General features: G+C 37.8%; 1 long non-coding RNA gene across 6 annotated transcripts in view; it reads left to right on the top strand.

Moving 5' to 3' along the window:
- Positions 1-14,395, top strand: part of LOC120099680 (uncharacterized) — a 41,910-nt gene extending 27,515 nt beyond the window's left edge. For 2 of the 6 annotated variants that reach the window (XR_010062172.1, XR_010062171.1), the window contains exons 2-3: positions 11,431-11,488; positions 13,971-14,395. This is a non-coding gene — a long non-coding RNA (uncharacterized LOC120099680). Of the gene's footprint in view, positions 1-11,430; positions 11,489-13,197; positions 13,655-13,970 lie in introns of those variants that run through there. The other 4 variants (XR_010062175.1, XR_010062174.1, XR_010062170.1 and 1 more) reach the window with 4 other exon arrangements.
- The last annotated feature ends 3,948 nt before the right edge of the window (positions 14,396-18,343 follow it).

Below are 18,343 nucleotides of genomic sequence, written 5' to 3'. Positions count from 1 at the left end.
AGAAGGAGGTCATTGGAGGAGAAGGAAGAATGGGTGAGAGAGATGTTTGAAGAAAGAGGAGGAGACTGGAGGAAAAAGGGGAGATAGGAAGAGGAGAGGGTGAGAAGTCATGGCAGGTGAGGTTACGATTATGGTCTGTGTATTTACAGGTTATTATTAATGTTCCTAAGGGATGGATGGTAAAGGGCTTTGTATATTTAAGTGCGCAATTATATCTTAGCAATTGGGTCAAAATTTTTGTGATGTGTGTTTTCTATGTGAGGGATTGAGTATAGGAAAGTGTGTGGCAGCAATGGACACTGGGCTGACAGGGAATAGGGATGTGTTTTCACCAAGATATCTACCTATTATATTAGGACACTACGGTGCTAGTGATAGCATGGTAAAAGACAAGTTTTCTTTTTTTTTACAACAACAGATGGCAAAACAAGGTGATGGGCAAGAATCCACTAGTAATCAAAAAGTTGAGAGAACCTTTTTATTTTCTAAGTAAGAGGACACCTGTGCCATATTAATTCTTGATAACTTAAGAGCAGAATATAAAACAAAAATGGGGAAGAAGCAAGGGCTGACAGGCTGTTGGTCCCCTGCTGTGTGATAAGTAATGGCAGTTCAGAGAGTTAAGAGATTAAAGCTGCTTTTTAATGAGAGTTGTTTAGTAAGTCTTTCAGGATACACATTTTCTTTTTAACATAGGCTCCACAGGGGAATTTTGTGTGGAAATCCTAGTTACACAAGATACTTCTTCTATTAAGGTATTATTAACAAGTGATTAAGTTTTATTTAAGAAAGAAGAGAGTATTTCAACACCCCACTCTCATCAATGGACAGATCATGGAAACAGAAATTAAACAGAGATGTAGACAGACTAAGAGAAGTCATGAGCCAAATGGACTTAACGGATATTTATAGAACATTCTATCCTAAAGCAAAAGGATATACCTTCTTCTCAGCTCCTCATGGTACTTTCTCCAAAATTGACCATATAATTGGTCAAAAAACGGGCCTCAACAGGTACAGAAAGATAGAAATAATCCCATGCGTGCTATCGGACCACCACGGCCTAAAACTGGTCTTCAATAACAATAAGGGAAGAATGCCCACATATACGTGGAAATTGAACAATGCTCTACTCAATGATAACCTGGTCAAGGAAGAAATAAAGAAAGAAATTAAAAACTTTTTAGAATTTAATGAAAATGAAGGTACAACATACCCAAACTTATGGGACACAATGAAAGCTGTGCTAAGAGGAAAACTCATAGCGCTGAGTGCCTGCAGAAAGAAACAGGAAAGAGCATATGTCAGCAGCTTGACAGCACACCTAAAAGCTCTAGAACAAAAAGAAGCAAATACACCCAGGAGGAGTAGAAGGCAGGAAATAATCAAACTCAGAGCTGAAATCAACCAAGTAGAAACAAAAAGGACCATAGAAAGAATCAACAGAATCAAAAGTTGGTTCTTTGAGAAAATCAACAAGATAGACAAACCCTTAGCCAGACTAACGAGAGGACACAGAGAGTGCGTCCAAATTAACAAAATCAGAAATGAAAAGGGAGACATAACTACAGATTCAGAGGAAATTCAAAAAATCATCAGATCTTACTATAAAAACCTATATTCAACAAAACTTGAAAATCTTCAGGAAATGGACAATTTCCTAGACAGATACCAGGTATCGAAGTTAAATCAGGAACAGATAAACCAGTTAAACAAGCCCATAACTCCTAAGGAAATAGAAGCAGTCATTAAAGGTCTCCCAACCAAAAAGAGCCCAGGTCCAGACGGGTTTAGTGCAGAATTCTATCAAACCTTCATAGAAGACCTTATACCAACATTATCCAAACTATTCCACAAAATTGAAACAGACGGAGCCCTACCGAATTCCTTCTATGAAGCCACAATTACTCTTATACCTAAACCACACAAAGACCCAACAAAGAAAGAGAACTTCAGACCAATTTCCCTTATGAATATCGACGCAAAAATACTCAATAAAATTCTGGCAAACCGAATTCAAGAGCACATCAAAACAATCATCCACCATGATCAAGTAGGCTTCATCCCAGGCATGCAGGGATGGTTTAATATAAGGAAAACCATCAACGTGATCCATCATATAAACAAACTGAAAGAACAGAACCACATGATCATTTCATTAGATGCTGAGAAAGCATTTGACAAAATTCAACACCCCTTCATGATAAAAGTCCTGGAAAGAATAGGTATTCAAGGCCCATACCTAAACATAGTAAAAGCCATATACAGCAAACCAGTTGCTAACATTAAAATAAATGGAGAGAAACTTGAAGCAATCCCACTAAAATCAGGGACTAGACAAGGCTGCCCACTCTCTCCCTACTTATTCAATATAGTTCTTGAAGTTCTAGCCAGAGCAATCAGACAACAAAAGGAGATCAAGGGGATACAGATCGGAAAAGAAGAGGTCAAAATATCACTATTTGCAGACGACATGATAGTATATTTAAGTGATCCCAAAAGTTCCACCATAGAACTACTAAAGCTGATAAACAACTTCAGCAAAGTGGCTGGGTATAAAATTAACTCAAATAAATCAGTTGCCTTCCTCTATACAAAAGAGAAACAAGTCGAGAATGAAATTAGGGAAACGACACCCTTCATAATAGACCCAAATAATGTAAAGTACCTCGGTGTGACTTTAACCAAGCAAGTAAAAGATCTGTACAATAAGAACTTCAAGACACTGAGGAAAGAAATTGAAGAAGACCTCAGAAGATGGAAAGATCTCCCATGCTCATGGATTGGCAGGATTAATATAGTAAAAATGGCCATTTTACCAAAAGCAATCTACAGATTCAATGCAATCCCCATAAAAATACCAATCCAATTCTTCAAAGAGTTAGAACAATTTGCAAATTCATCTGGAATAACAAAAAACCCAGGATAGCTAAAGCTATCCTCAACAATAAGAGGACTTCAGGGGGAATCACTATCCCTGAACTCAAGCAGTATTACAGAGCAATAGTGATAAAAACTGCATGGTATTGGTACAGAGACAGACAGATAGACCAATGGAATAGAATTGAAGACCCAGAAATGAACCCACACACCTATGGTCACTTGATATTTGACAAAGGAGCCAAAACCATCCAATGGAAAAAAGATAGCATTTTCAGCAAATGGTGCTGGTTCAACTGGAGGGCAACATGTTGAACAATGCAGATCGATCCATGCTTATCACCCTGTACAAAGCTTAAGTCCAAGTGGATCAAGGACCTCCACATCAAACCAGACACACTCAAACTAATAGAAGAAAAACTAGGGAAGCATCTGGAACACATGGGCACTGGAAAAAATTTCCTGAACAAAACACCAATGGCTTATGCTCTAAGATCAAGAATCGACAAATGGGATCTCATAAAACTGCAAAGCTTCTGTAAGGCAAAGGACACTGTGGTTAGGACAAAACGGCAACCAACAGATTGGGAAAAGATCTTTACCAATCCTATAACAGATAGAGGCCTTATATCCAAAATATACAAAGAACTCAAGAAGTTAGACCGCAGGGAAACAAATAACCCTATTAAAAAATGGGGTTCAGAGCTAAACAAAGAATTCACAGCTGAGGAGTGCCCAACGGCTGAGAAACACCTAAAGAAATGTTCAACATCTTTAGTCATAAGGGAAATGCAAATCAAAACAACCCTGAGATTTCACCTCACACCAGTGAAAATGGCTAAGATCAAAAACTCAGGTGACAACAGATGCTGGCGAGGATGTGGAGAAAGAGGAACACTCCTCCATTGTTGGTGGGATTGCAGACTGGTAAAACCATTCTGGAAATCAGTCTGGAGGTTCCTCAGAAAATTGGACATTGAACTGCCTGAGGATCCAGCCATACCCCTCTTGGGCATATACCCAAAAGATGCCTCAACATATAAAAGAGACACGTGCTCCACTATGTTCATCGCAGCCTTATTTATAATAGCCAGAAACTGGAAAGAACCCAGATGCCCTTCAACAGAGGAATGGATACAGAAAATGTGGTACATCTACACAATGGAATATTACTCAGCTATCAAAAACAACGAGTTTATGAAATTCGTAGGCAAATGGCTGGAACTGGAAAATATCATCCTGAGTGAGCTAACCCACTCACAGAAAGACATACATGGTATGCACTCATTGATAAGTGGCTATTAGCCCAAATGCTTGAATTACCCTAGATCCCTAGAACAAAGGAAACTCAAGACGGATGATCAAAATGTGAATGCTTCACTCCTTCTTTAAATGAGGAAAAAGAATACCCTTGGCAGGGAAGGGAGAGGCAAAGATTAAAACAGAGACTGAAGGAACACCCATTCAGAGCGTGCCCCACAGGTGGCCCATACATATACAGCCACCCAATTAGACAAGATGGATGAAGCAAAGAAGTGCAGACCGACAGGAGCCGGATGTAGATCGCTCCTGAGAGACACAGTCAGAATACAGCAAATACAGAGGCGAAAGCCAGCAGCAAACCACTGAACTGAGACTAGGTCCCCCGTTGAAGGAATCAGAGAAAGAACTGGAAGAGCTTGAAGGTGCTCGAGACCCCAAAAGTACAACAATGTCAAGCAACCAGAGCTTCCAGGGACTAAGCCACTACCTAAAGACTATACATGGACTGACCCTGGACTCTGTCCCCATAGGTAGCAATGAATATCCTAGTAAGAGCACCAGTGGAAGGGGAAGCCCTGGGTCCTGCTAAGACTGAACCCCCAGTGAACTAGACTATGCGGGGAGGGTGGCAATTGGGGGAGGTTTGGGAGGGGAACACCCATAAGGAAGGGGAGGGGGGAGGGTGATGTTTGTCCGGAAACCGGGAAAGGGAATAACACTTGAAATGTATATAAGAAATACTCAAGTTAATAAAAAAAAAAAAAGAAAGAAGAGAGTAGAGAGATTACCTGAATCAGGTGGGGATTTTCATCTACTGCTCAGAACTTAGGGAAAAATTAGGCACTACCAAGTAGAGAGTTTTGATGAAATGTCTGTAACAACAGGGAAAGTGAATGCAGACATATATTGTAGAAGTTATTAACGATAAAGAAAAATCTGTGGCTTCAGGTAGAGAGCTTAACAGACTGAGATATTTTGGGCAAAAGTCCTGGTTTGAAGTTTTCTTATTGATATTAGAATTGATAGAAGGTATTCGATTAGTTTTATGAATTATCCCACTATATGGCTCGTTGATGACGCTTAGCGATGATTTGTGGTTACTTTTGATATTTACGACAATAGCAAGTTCAAATTCTCTTAACGTGGGCTCCATGGGAACTTTGGGTTTATTTCCTGATATCACCAAGTACTGAGTTATATCAGGATCATTTTATACATAAATTCCTTTTTTAAAAATTGTTTAATCTTCAGGATGGGTGTGACTGAGTTTTATGCTTATATTATTACTCTGGGAGAGAGTGCAAGATACAAGCTTCTCTGGTTTCAGATTAAGAAACAGAGTATTTTGGAAGAAAGATTTTGTCCTTGTCTTTTTAAAAATTGTGATTAGGATTCTGGAAACCTCACAGAGTCATACTGATCAGGTTTGATATCAGTAGACGGCTATCAAATATATATTCGGGAGAATCAAACAAAAGATATATCGATTCTTAACCTTTTTCCTGAGAGTTGTATTTTGTAGAGTGTACCTACTTGGAATCCTGGTTTCAGTGAATTTCAGCTGGGTCCAGTCAGGACATATCGGCTATCGCATTTGTTTCATTTTTCCTACCCCCTACACCTAAGGATATCTCAACGCCCATGTACAACTTGAAGAAGTTATGGTGGATCCATTGTCTCAATTACCTGGAATTTGTGGGGTGGGGCTGGAAGTGGTTATTCTAAAGATGTTTTTATAAAGAATTGAAAATTGGTTGAAATTTAGCAGGGAGGAATAAGCTAGATTTAGTTATACAGTCATAATCATATTTGGTAACTAAGCTTAATCTTATCTTTGTTTGGGTATAGAAATAATTGGAAAAAAATTTAAAATTACAAGAGCCAGTTCTATTATTTTTGTCATTACACACTTCTGAGTTGATTAAACCTGTGAGTCAAGATTGAAATATTAAAGTCATGCATCTGACTTTGTAAGAGTACTATCAAGAAAAAATTAAGATATAAAGACAACAGTCCAGATTGTCTTAGATAGATAGATGCTTTTCAAAAATGTAAGAAATCCACAAAATTTGAGATTTAAAGTTATTACGTATCTTTTGTTGAGTCATATCTTCTCCTAACTGTTCCCCTTTGGCAAATTTAATGAAGAATTTGAACATCTCTACCTCCAAATGAGGCAATACTTTGTGGTTAGGCAGTCACTGGAAAAAATGCCTGTTTCATATGCAGATTAATACTATCCAGAAAAGGACAAATTATGCAGAGGATTTGAGGGATAAACCCTGCCAATACAGGGTAATCAGCCCTTCCAAGTCTGCCTTTCAATAGGCTGTCAGTTGATCTTGTGTCAGGAGGCTGAAGACTTAAGCTCACATGTTGCTAACAGGGGATTGTGCTATTGGAGATTTGTCTCTACAACCTCTCAGTTCTAGAAGCCCTCTAAGACATTCTATGTGTATAGATATTTTGTCACTCTCAGATTTCTGACGGGGTAGGAGACGGATTATAGCCTCATTGCTTATCAGGCTGTATAACTCTGAATATACATATTTTACTGGATAGTTATCAGATAGTATACAAGCTAGCCAAGACATAATATAGATTTTAAGCCTTTCTGAAGCTGGAATGAAGAACTAAATGCTCTTTCTAACTGATATAGTGACAGACTGGGTTTTGAGTATATCAAATGCTTTATAAATTGTAGAATAGTAATAATCTTACTCAATTGATATATATAAAGGAAATGTCTGTTTAACTGGACAAAAAGGGGGAAACGTTGTTTACACTAAAGTTATCTGTATTTTGATGCTAATCCACTGCTCCAAGGACAGCTGCCTTGTCCTGTACTCAGAACTCATGTGAATTCTACAGAACAGCTTTCACATTAAATTTGTGAAGTACAGGTGAGGGGCAGGTACAGGATAGAAGCAGGCCTATCATTGGAAGAGAAGGAAGTATGGGCAGGAATGAAGTTTGAAGGAAGTAGAAGAGACTAGAGGAAAAAGGAGAGACAGGAATAGGAGAGGGTGAGAAGCCATGGCAGGTGAATTTAAGATACTGCTCTGTGTATTTACTGGTTGTTATTATTGTCCCTAAGGTATGGATCGTACCAGGCTTTGTATGCTTATGTGGGCTACTATATCTTATCAATTGGGTCAAAGATTATTGTGTTGTGTGTTCTTTCATGTGAGGTTTTGAGTGTAAAAACATGTGTGGCAATAAGAGACACTGGGCAACTGAGGAGTGGTGATGTATTCAACCAAGATATCTAGCAGAGACTTGGGAAACTACAGTGCCAGAGATAGCGGGATATAAGACAACTTTTTTATTTTTATATTTTTGCAACAACACATTCACTTCTGTATTTGACATGCTCTTTTTGTGTCACTTAGGGAAGATCTATATCTGGTTCCTGACAGAATGTGCTTCTTAGGTTCATCAATCTTATCTAGTTATCTAGTTTTGGTGGCTGATTATATATATATATATATATATATATATATATATATATATATATATATATATATATATATATATATCGGTGGTTCCTACAACTATGAGATTACGTGCAATTTTAACATGGATTCTGAGCAGGTATGTCAAGAAGGTAGAATCCACAAACGGCAATGCCAAATAGACTCGCTCCTATTCTTATGACCCTAATGAAGTTGAGGTTTCATTGGACCTCTAGTTCTTCCCTCCCTGCCAATCCTCCTGTATCTTATCTTTGGCGTGAAGAAAGAATCATTTTAAAACATCCAAAACCCTGAAATCTCACCCTTGGAACACGACAAGGTTGATATTACAGAGATCATATCTAATGGGACTACATAGTCCACACTGTCCTTTGATTTACTCAGGCAGTTATTTCTTTGCACAAAATAAAAATTTGGGAGTTTATCATTTTAAGTAGGTACACAATATTTACACTGTTAAATTCACTTCATAGCTTAGCCACGTTTGTTGCCAAAATCATTGCCAAAAAACTGGAATTTGAAAACAGAATACTTGAGTACACATTCAGGAATATCTATAAAGACCCCTTTCAAGGAATGAACAATTAGAAAATGAAATACAATATTCACTCAATTAAACATCTGTAAAGAAAAAATGGCCTGTGGGAAACAGGGAAAAAATAGGAAATTGATCTGTTTGTCAGAGGAATGGAACTGGGAATAGAATTATTATCCAAAAGTATCTCCTACATCCCATGTTCCTAGATCTTTTCTACTCAATACAAGCCCCTAACTGAGTTTCTCCATGTAGAGCCTGTAACCACTGATGAAGCAAAGTGAAGTTTCCAGCTGTAGAGAGATGTAGTACATAAATGTTACCAATGTGTCACAGTAGACATTCCTGGAAAATGCAAACTCGAATCTGGTCAATGTAAGGAAAGCTATTTAGGAGGTAGGCCATGGCAGTTCTCACTGACATCATCATTTGACCCTCCCTGAAAAATTTCTTGTACCCTGGAGAGCCCTAATTTTGTGATGTCACAAAAAACTGCATCACATATATTCCTGCAGTACCTCTAGGGATTACTAAGTGGCCTCTATTTCAGTGCAAACAGCCATTTGGAAAAGAGAACAAAGAGGATGTATATAACAAAAATGAGTAGAATAAAGTTGGCTTTCTGTTTTAGTTTGAAAAAAATGAAAAAAATATGTGGTACATGGGAAAGTGCAGTGAGTGCTGTGTAGGGTTTGTGAGGGTTCACTGAACACATGAGCCTTCCACATATGGGATTCAGGAAGTGGGAGCCTCTTAGTAGCAACTGGATTTCCTTGCTCGTTATGGTTCCTGAAAGTCAGAGGTTTTTTTTTTTTTATCATTAATTTCATTATTCCAAAAGTCAGGTGTTGGGATGGGTACAGCTTTTTTTTTTTTTTTTATTTGAGAGCACATGGCTTCTATTTTTTCTTCCAGAAGGAAAACGTCCTGAGGAGGAAGGGAAAGACAAGTATTGTATCCTCAGCTCAGAGTAAACTCCTTCGTGTACATGATTTCTACACTGTAGTTTGTGTCTGACACTGATATCTGGGAGGGAGAAATGCTTCTAGTTCAGACTTAATCATATCAGTCTTTCCACTAGTGTTATGCTGACTACCATTCCCTAACGTGTCCCTCTAGATTTCTGAATCAATATGTCTGATTACCTTGCAGTTTTATTTACTTTTATCTCTTTCATAATTTTTTTTTAATTTAAGCTAATTTTAATATTTTTTGGATATTTCTATATCTACATTTAAATGTTATTCCCTTTCCCAGTTTCCTCTCCATAAGAGACCTAAATGTTTCCATTCCTTGACATTTAAACCACCCTTACTCTCCCTTGACATATCCTTGAACTGGGAGTCAAACCTAGGGAGGACCTTCTTTTGGTGTCCACCAATGCCATCCTCTGCTACATATGCAGTTGGAGCAATAGGCCTGTCCATGTACAGTCTTTGATTATCTGTATAGTACCAGAAAGTTCTTGTTCATTGTTCTGATGGGGTTGATAGCCTCTTCAGCTCTTGTAATCCTTTCTGAAAATTTATCAACAAGAGGTCCATTTACAATTCTCTGGTTTGCCACTAGCATTCACTTCGGTAACTGACATGCTCTAGTTGTGTCTCTCAGGGAAGATCTATAAACTGTTACTGGCAGCATGCACTTCTTAGCTTTATTAATCTGAATCGTATCTAGTTTTGGTGTCTGATCTATTTATTTATCTATCCATCTATCTATCTATCTATCTATCTATCTATCTATCTATCTATCTATGCATATATTTATCTATCTATCTCTGCCTCTGTCTCTAGCTCTATCTCTTCTCTATCTCTATATATCTATATCTATTTATCTATATCTATTTTTATATATATGTACATATATTTGATGGCTTATACATCTATGAAATTAGTTGAAATTTTAACATGGATTCTGAGGTCCTAGGTCAAGAATGGAGAATCCACAAATGCCAATACCAAATATACTCCCTCCTGTTCTTATGCGCCTATCGAAGTTGAGCTTTTACTGGGCCTCAAGGCATTCCTCTCCCTTCCCATCATCCTGTATCTTTTGTATGGCCTGAATAAAGAATCATGGTAAAATATCTAAAAGCCTGAAGTCTCACCCTTGGAACACAGGAAGGTAGATATTCCAGAAATGATACCTAATGGGACTACAGAACCCCATGCTATAGTCCATGCTGTCCTTTGATTTACTGATGTCTGGTAATTTTTGCATAAAATAAAAATTTGGGAGTTTATCACTTGAAGTAGGAACACAATATTTACACTATTACATTCACTCTTTAGCTTGAGCAGCTTTGTTGCGAAAATCATTGCAAAAAACTAGAATTGCAAAACAGAATTTTTGAGTACATATTCAGGAATATCTATAATGTGCCCTATCAAGGAATGAACAATTAGAAAATGAAATACAAAATCCACTCAATTAAATATCTGTAGGGAAACAATGGCCTTTGGGAAACAGATAGAACTTAGGAAATTGAACTGTTTGTCACAGGAATGGAACTGGGAATAAAATTATAATCCAGAAGATTGTCCTACATCCCATGTTCCTAGATCTTTTCTACACATGCAAAACCCGTAATAACTTTCTCCATTCAGAGCATGTAACCACTAATAAAGCAAAGAGAACTGTCAAGCTTTAGAGTGATGTTCTACATAAATGTGTCCACTGTGTCAAAGGAGATACACCTTGAAAGGTCACCTTAGAATCTGGTCAATATAAAGAAAGCTCTTTAGCAGGTCGGCCATGGCAGTTCTCAGTGACATCATCATTAGGCTGGCCCTGAAAAATCTCTTGTATACTGGAGATCCCTAGCTTCTCCTGTGATGTCACAGTGTTTTCCAGACTGCAACTGCCTCTCAGACATTCATTCAGTACCTCTAGGGTTTATTAATTGGCCTTTATTTCAGTGTAAACAGCTATTTGTGAGGAAGATCAAAGAAGATGTAGATATCAGAGATGGGGAGAAGGAAGTTGGCCTAGGAAGTTTTAGTTCAAAAAACGAAGAAATATGTGGTACATGGGAAAGCACAAGGAGTGCTGTGTAGGGGTTGTGAGGGTTCACTGAACACATAGCCTTGATCTGAGCCTTCCCAATATGGGATTCAGGAGGTGGGAGCCTCTCGGTAGCATCTGGATTTCATTGCTTGTTATGGTTCCTGGAAGTCAGAGGTTGTTTATCATTAATTTCTTTATTCCAAAAGTCAGGTATTCGGAAGTTTACAGTTGTTTTTCTGAGAGCTAATGGCTTTCATTCTTTTTCCCCAGGAAAAATAGTCCTGAGGAAGGAGGGACAACAAGTATTGTATCGTCATGTCATCTCAAGGTAAACTCCTCCTTGATTTGGATTCCTATAGTGCACTTTGTTTCTGACACAGATATCTGGGACAGAGATGTGCATCTAGTTCAGACATCATCATCTCAGTCTTTCCACTAGTATTTCTCTGATTACCATTCCATGACAGTTACCCTTTAGATTTCTGTATCAATATGTGTGATTCATTGACAGTTTTCTTTTCTTTTAACTCTATCATTTCTTTAGGAATTTTTATTGCGTTTCTAATTGGATACTTCTATATTTACATTTCAAATGTAATTTCCTTTCTCAGTTTCCTGTCCATAAGAGCCCTAACCTGTCCCCCTCCCCTTTTTCAATAACCCCCTTACTGCCTCTTGACAGTCCATTGAACTGGGAATCAAATCTAGGGAGGACCAAGGGCCTCTTTTTTCATTGGTGTCACGAAGGCCATCTTCTGCTACATTTGCAGTTGGAGACATTGGTCTGCCCATGAGCAGTCTTTGAATATTGATTTAGTACCAGAAAGGTTTCGTGTATTGGCATTGTCCTTGTGGGGATTAAAGCCCCATTCAGATCTTGTAATCCTTTCTCAACATTTACCAACAAGAAGTCCATTTTCAGTTCATGGGTTTGCCACTATCATTTACCTCTGTTTTTCACATACTTTAGCAGTGTCTCTCAGGAAATGTCTATATATGATTCCTGGCCGATTGCAGTTCTTAGGCTCATCAATTTTATATCATTTTGGTGCCAGATGTGTGTGTGTGTGTATATATATATATATATATATATATATATATATATATATATATATATACACACATACACTTTTGGTGGCTCCTACATCTAGGTGGTTCGTTGGAATATTAACATAGAATCTGCCAAACTAGGTCAAGAATGTAGAATTCAGAAATGACAATGTCAAATAGACTCCCTCCTGTATTATGAACATATTGAGTTTGAGGTTTGACTGATAAACATGTCATTCTTCTCCCTGCCTATCCTCCTGTATCTAAGGTTGCTACTTAAGGACGAATAATGATAAAACATCCAAAACCCTTAATTCTGGCCATGGGAACACAGGAAGATAGGTAGTGCAGGTTTGATATCGAATGGGACTTGAGAACCGAATTCTGTAGTCCATGTTGCCCTTTGCTTTTCTGATGCCTGGTAATTTTTACATAAAAGAAGCTTTTAGGAGTTTATTAATTGAAGTGAGTACACAGTACTCACACTGTTATGCTCACTCTATAGCTGGGCACACTTTGTTGCCAAAATCACTTTGTTACAGATAATGGAATAGGAAAAAAGAATTTTTCAGTACACATTCAGGAATATTTATGAAGTCCCCTGTCAAGGAAAGTACAATAAGAAAGTGATATACAATATTCATTTAATTAAAGGTCTGTAGGGAAAATACTGGCCTTTGTGATACATAGATAACAAAGAAAATTGAACTCTATATCTCAGGAATGAACCTGAGAATAAAAATATTATCTAGAAGAATCTTCTACACTAGATGTTCCAAAATCTTTTCTACCCATGCCAAGCCACTGACTACCTTTCTCCATCCCAAGTTTGTAACTGCTAATAAAGCAAAGAGAAGTCTCTAGCTTTAGAGAGATGGAGTACATAATGGTTTCTACTGTGTCACATGAGACATACGTGGAATGGGCACCCTTGAATCTGGTCAATGTAAGGAAAGATGTTTTACAGGTAAGCCATGGCACATCACAATGACATAATCAGTAGGCCCTCCCTGAAACATCTATTGAAACCTGGAGAGGACTAGCTTCTTCTGTGATGTCACAAGTGTTGTCGTGACTGCAACTCCCTTCAGATATCCCCTCAGTACCTCTAGTGTTTACTAATTTAACTCTAATCGAGAGTAAACAGTCATTGTGGAGTGAGAAGGAAGAGGATGATGAGATCAGAGATGGGAAGAAGGAAGGTGGTCTTCTGTCTTGTTATAAAAAAAGGATGAAATACATGGTACTTCGGAAAGCTCAGTGTGTCCTTGTAGGAGTTGAGTAGGATCACTGAAGAGATAGACTTGTTCTGAGCCTTCTGCATATGGGAATCTAGAGCTGGGAGCCTCTCAGAAACATCTGGACTTCGCAGTTCTTATGGCTCCTGGAAGTCAGAGTTTTTATATCATTCATTTCTTTATTCCAAATGCCAAGAATTTTGAAGGTAACAGATGTTTTACTGAGAGCTCATTGCATTTATTCTTTTTGTCAATTATAAAAAGGTCCTAAGTAAGAAATAAAAGGCAAGTATTGTGTCCTCTGCTCAGAGTAAACTTCTCCATGCTTTGGATACCAATAGTGCAGTTTCTCTCCTACACTAATACCTTGGAGAGAGAAGCGCTTCTAGTTGAGACTTCATGATCTCAGACTTTCCACTAGTATTTCCACTGACTAACACTTTAGATTTCTGAGTCAATTGGTGAGATATACTTGCCGGATTCCTTTCTTTCATTTCTTCCATTTTTTCTTTATTTTTTTAGAAAAACTCTCAAAACTCATCCTGGCTGACAATGTAGATTAGACGCATCAGATGAAATGAATTGAAAAACTCTCCTGGGAATGAAAGTGGTAAGGAAATCACATTGATGTATCCTAAATGCAGTGCTAAGAGCAATATTCAGACTAGTCTGTGGAGATGCTGCTGTCATCAGAGACCACAGACAATTAGTGGAGAATGATTCAGCATTAAACTGGGAATGGAAGATGATGGTTGATATTGTTCTAGTAGATCTCACTACATTAAAAAGTGTTTCTTCCAGATAACTGAATGATTATTGTAAAGCAAATCCCGGAATGAACTTATGAGACCCACCATCAGCCTGTCAAATAATGTGCGAAAGAAGAAATCTGTGTCTCTCCAGGGACAAATTGTTGCTTTCAAACCAACAGTAAAGTGTCCATTCTATGAATGATACATTGATATATACACATTATAGAAGGATGGATACAGAGTTTCTTCAGGTCCATGAATGAGGTATTCAGCAGTTGACCTGGATCAGAAATGAAGGTAATTTTTGCCAACTCTTCAGACTTGAGCTCCTTCACTAGGATCCCCATGATTGAAGAAAAGAACAAACTTCAGACAACTTGTCTCAGATTTTTATGTAGTTAAGATTTCCTGGTCTTGGTCCTAGGAAGGAAGGATATCTTGCTTTCCAATTCTTGTTTATCCTATAATCCTCTCTGCTGCATTCATGCAAATAGATTACTGTGCATTTCTTTAATAGGTTACAATTGCTATTTTAATTATGTTGCCAAGAACTATAGAAAAAAAGAAGGACTGTATCAAAGCATCATATGAAAATCCGACTAAGGTAATGTGGCCATTGGAAATTTGTAACTGACCTGAAACTCTTACTAGAGACAAAATGCCATAAAAGGTCTTCTCTAGATATCTGGTGCAGTAGTTGGTGTTCCCCAACAGACAGTAAAGGATGAATCTCTCTGTACAGAGAAATCGGACTAGTCACAATGATCACAGACTATGGAACACATAATTTAACAATGACTGACTATTTTTAAAGTCCTAGAATCCATTAGTTTATTAGTCCAAAAGGCAAGATGTCTTATCTGGTCATTGACATATGGATAAATATTCAGTATGCAGGTTCTAATGTCTATGAGGATTTGGTATCACTGTGAGTGCAAAAATGAAAAAGTAAAGGCTTCTTTCTTCCATGTTTTCTACGGGGATTCAAATAGAATGCATGGTTTAGAATACATTGGGTTTGCCATTCTCAAACAGACCAATATCTTCAACTAAACATTCTTTTCTTGGAAGCTGCTCCCTGTCAGCATGGCTCACGTGTATGTGAACTGCAAGATCTAGTCTGGGAAGGCGGTCCTGTTCATCGATCCAACCTGCCCCTAATACTGAAATACCCAAGACTTCCTCAATCAACTCCTTTGCAAACATGGTCTTCTGGGATTTGAAGACATTACATCTACTAACAACACCAATGCAATTCAAGATTACTTTCAACAGCTCCCTGGAGTGAGAATTGTTCCTTGGGTCCTTATATGTAGAGAAAGACTGCATAGGCAGACACAGTGATCTAATCTACCTGCAACAGAATGAAGAGATGATGATGTGGCTGAAGCAGATTGGAGCTCTGCATTTATTAAAGGGATGGCAGTAAAAGCCCATGCTGACAGCAGACATTCAGACATGCTGAAGCCATGCTGAGACTTGATGTTTGTCACAGATGATGTCAGTATTTTCTTATGACTGGGATTTTCAACAAATTGGCTTTCATTCTATTCCTCATTCCAAAAAATCTGTTGCTGTAGGCCTCAAACCATGGGGCAGGGAAACTTAAGAGACAACAGAGGATTGATAATCCAGTCTTCATTCACTGACTTGTCTCTACCTCAAAGTCCATGTTTCACAATCCAGTGCATTTAAATCTCCAGGGAATCAGTTACTGTTTCTCTACCATGCTGGTCTGCTGAAGTCATTTTACAGAAGTCTACTTCCAAGTAATTATTAAAGCAATGAATATTTTGAAGTTGTTTATGATCTACACACAGGCTTTTTACGCCCCAAGCATGTACCATCCCACTTCTGCATTTGTAGCTCTCAGCCAGTGTTCTCGACCTATCCATCCAGCAACCCTTAGATTCCACACTTTGTATGAGGATAATATTTGAAAAAACAGAAGAATAGCTGTAGCATAGTTGTTCTTCACTGAAGCCATATTAACACAGACGGCAGAGCATATGATGCATTCATCTCTGTTTGTAGTGTTTAATTCCCCATAAAGTCCCAAACAATTGAGAGTTGATTCTGTCAGAGTACCAGCAAAGTCAAATAGGAAATGCAAAATTTCAGAATTCTCCTGCCAAAGATGTTTGTGAAAGAAGTTGTTTGCAAAACACTGTCTTAATAAATTTATTCCATTCTCACTTTGATATTTTGCTTTGGTGTCTTGAAGTGACGTTTAATTATCACTGAAATGCAGGTCCCCTCTATAGTCTCCAGTAAGAAGAATTCATTCCTCAAAAGGATGTATCTGCAGATGCCTGAAAAAATAATAGAAAGAATATTTCTTGATAAAGATCTAGGTTAAAGTTGAAACATCCTGCCACAAAGATACATATAAGAAGTTCATTTGACATTGACCTTATATTATGCAGAAATTCTTCACATATTCCCTCTATCGTTGGGGTTTAATTAATCTCCAATGAATAGTTGACAATGAAGAGTAGCCTTTAGAATCATTTTACCCTTTTCAGTAATAGTTTTAAGCAAATGGAACACTAAAAGATCACAAAGAAGAAATGGTTATAATCAAAAGATACATGTGGGACAGTCTAACTCTCATGGTCAAGATGACTTTGCACATGCTCCTTATGGTCATGGATTGCTCTCATAATACTCTGCAGAAGGTTGTTCCTACTGCCTCACTTTAAGCTCCAGGAATTCCAAGCTACAAGAGCTGTTCAAGTTCCCTTACAATGCACTTGAAAGCCACATATGCTTAGGAACTTTTGATGTGCTTTAGCTCTATTGTCAGGTTTTTTTAAGCCTCTACCAAATAGCAAGCTGTCCTTTTTACCCCCTTCTCAACACCTCTAAATCTGCACTACTCAATTTCTCAATTGACATTAGCCATAGCTCAGCACCCCAAATATGCACTCATCTTAATGTTTTTTTAACATCCTGCCTGCTACACCAATGGCCACTCCATACTAGATCTCACATGACTGGTAACTCTTGCTCCACCCTAAATCCTTTCTCCACCCTTGTGTCTACTAGCCTGTTGGTAGAAATCCACACAACTGATTGGCCAAGAGCATCTTTATTGAACTATAGAGAATCAATTTGGGAACAGGACCTTCAGTGTTCGCAGGATGATTCCCGATCTACGAATCAAAACAATAGCAAACAAGACTCAATCCATGTCTCTGGTTTTGGGAGGGAGATAGAGCACTTTGATTCAGAGTTGAAATTTAAATAATTATAATATATATGTAGTATTAATTATGCCAGGATAAAAGGATCCAAAAAGTGGAAATGGGCAACATTAAAGGCAAGAGAAAAATCCCTAGTACAGCAAACAATGTGGACCTGTTAGAAAGACTGGTCTCTTTCCAGCCATCTGAATTTGTACTTGAAATTCTTCTAACCACTCTTGATCTCTGCATGTAGAAAAGAACAAAAAGAAAAAGAAAACAAAATAAAACAAAAAATCACCAAAATGAAACCAAAAGCAAAAGCAATAGCTAATCAACCCAATCCTAAAAGAAGAGGACTGAGTGAAGATTGCTTGAGGTCCTCATTTTTAACTACAACTACAAGTCACCAATAGCTTTCAATGCAAAAGTTTGTCATTATTTTATTTGAAACTTCTCTGTGGGTCAAAGAAACAAGGTTTATAAGCTGCAACAACAGGAAAGAGAAAAAAAATCATACTGTAGAGCTCAACACTGATATTACTATGGTGACTGTGGGCAATGCAGAGAATATTGGTGTTTGACAATGGGTCTTGTGGTTTTCTATATGCTGGCAATATCTATGACTCTGAAATGAATTAGAGTCATCACCAAATCATCACTAAATGAACTGCTCCTTTCTTTGGAGCACAAGATCTGGCAAACTGTTGACTGACTATGATTTTTAACTTGGATCTAGCCTCTGTGGTAAAGCTAAGGCTTCTGATGCAAAATCCTCCACCAAAATACTGGACTATCAATTGAGCTGCCAGCCAAAAACCAAGTCCTGACTCTACCCTGCAATCCAGAAGAGGTTTCAAAGTGTCAAACATAACAATATTTTAATTGTGGCTTTGTCTTTTTTTCACTTTTTATTTTAAATAAAGTGTGATATCTGGCATAATTCCTTCTAATTTCT

This window comes from Rattus norvegicus (assembly GCF_036323735.1).
Source record: "Rattus norvegicus strain BN/NHsdMcwi chromosome Y unlocalized genomic scaffold, GRCr8 chrY_unlocalized_20, whole genome shotgun sequence".
Taxonomy (NCBI): Eukaryota; Metazoa; Chordata; class Mammalia; order Rodentia; family Muridae; genus Rattus; species Rattus norvegicus.
This window is presented reverse-complemented; position numbering and strand designations above follow the sequence as displayed.